Source organism: Cyprinodon variegatus, unplaced genomic scaffold (genome assembly GCF_000732505.1).
Source record: "Cyprinodon variegatus isolate N-32 unplaced genomic scaffold, C_variegatus-1.0 Scaffold233, whole genome shotgun sequence".
Classification (NCBI taxonomy): Eukaryota; Metazoa; Chordata; class Actinopteri; order Cyprinodontiformes; family Cyprinodontidae; genus Cyprinodon; species Cyprinodon variegatus.
The window spans coordinates 371207-372995 of NW_015150686.1; the positions used below are offsets into that span (position 1 = coordinate 371207).

Genomic DNA, 1789 nt, shown 5'->3' on the forward strand with positions numbered 1-1789 from the left:
TGCTGGGCGGAGCTCCAAGCTTTCTTTCTGAAACAGGTTGTTGAATGTTGACTTTATTCTCAAAATTTTATGACTTTATCCTTTATTCTCGAAATAGAAGAAAACAATCTCTAGCCTGTCCCTAATGCTACATCATAATATCTAAATCCCTGCTGCTCCCTCATGAAAACAAGCTGGCCCCCTTCTGCCCCCTGGAACATTTGGTCTAGAACCGCCACTGGTAAATTTAAAATCTAAACCTAATTAAATTAATTAAATCTGAACGTTTTTCACTTTTAAATTTACAGCAAAGCCATGAAAACCCTCAGAAGGTCTCTATGCGTCTTTGTTCTTTCTAATACCTCCAGTCAAGCATTAAAATCTACTTTAAAATGATCAGAGGATAATAACTCTATGAGCTGTTTGGGGTTTCTTCGTGCGTAAAGGCGCAGAAACCAAAGTGCGGGGATGGAACAATCAGCTGATCCTGCAGGTTTGCAGCCTCCTGCCTCCTGCAGGGACGGACCCACCTGCGCCGTGGATGTTCTCCTCGCAGGAGAACCAGATGCCGGTGTGGAAGCGGCGGAACAGGAAGCGGTCGTCGCCGGTCTCCCAGCTGTAGTGCACCTTGCTCTGGTCCGTCTCGTTCACTCCGTAGTCGATGCAGTTGTGGCGCCTCAGTTTGCTGCAGGTGGGCTTGGGCACGCGCTGGGTGCCCTCGCACCAGTACGTGGTGACGAAGGCGGTGGTGGAGAAGAACAGAGCCGCCAGGTTCAAAGCTACCGACAGCAGCGCGCGACATTTCCGCGTCGTCTTCATGGTTTTCCCGCCAGCGCCGCGCGGCAGGCAGAGAGGCAGGGCGGTCAGAGGGAGAGGAGAGGCGGCATGGCGCGGAGGATTTACGCGCCTGCAGGTTGGTCCTGAGCGCAGACTGAGTGATGGATGTCTCCTTCCATCTGCTGCTCAGTCTGAGGAGGAGGGAAGCTGCGAGCACAACATCCCGCTTCTCTCCCTCTGACGGCGGCGTGTGCGTCATCACCTGGACCGCACCGAGCTCACACCTCCAGCGTCCCTGATCCTCCCTCACAAACATCACTTCTTATATTATGTTACATTTTTATCATATTAATCCAACATCTTCTCACTCTGGAACAAGAAAATAATCATTTAGATTGAATTAAATGTGCAGAAATGAGAAAACCAGGCGGTAATAATCCAGAACAAATGATCATAAACTGCTTGGTTGGTCAAGTTTGTGCATTTTGATTTAATTGTTGGTCTTTCTTTCCCACATTGTGGAAGATTACTGATGCAAATGAACGTTCAAAACTCAAACTTAAAGGCAGCAATGGCTCAAACACTGGATTTAAGGAATTTTAAACAATCTGTTAAACTTTCTCTCTCCTCTCTATCATTGATCAATACTGCAGAGGCAACATTTAGACTTAAGACAACTTTTATTGTCATTCTTTAGACACAGACTGTATACAAAACGAAATTTATTTTTGTACAGCTCTCATGACATTTCCATGATCAACATTGGGAGAAAAAACAGGGTGCAAAAAAAAACGCATTGATATGGTCAGTTTGATGCAGAGACTGTGGCATGATTTAGTTTTCTCAACTTTCATCAGTGTGATGGCGGTGGGGAAGAAGCTGCTGCAGAACCTGCTGGTCCTGCATTGAATGCTGTGAAGCCTCTTCCCAGAGGGCAGCAGGGAGAACAGTCCATGGTGGGGGGGTGAGGGGTCATTGATGATGTCACGGGCTCGGGACATGCAGTGCTGGGATGAAATGTCTTTTATGTAGG

At 47.2% G+C, this 1789-nt stretch overlaps 1 pseudogene; it reads right to left on the reverse strand.

Moving 5' to 3' along the window:
* Positions 1-456: 456 nt before the first annotated feature.
* On the reverse strand, positions 457-933 carry LOC107088928 (annotated as a pseudogene).
* Between the last annotated feature and the right edge of the window lie 856 nt (positions 934-1789).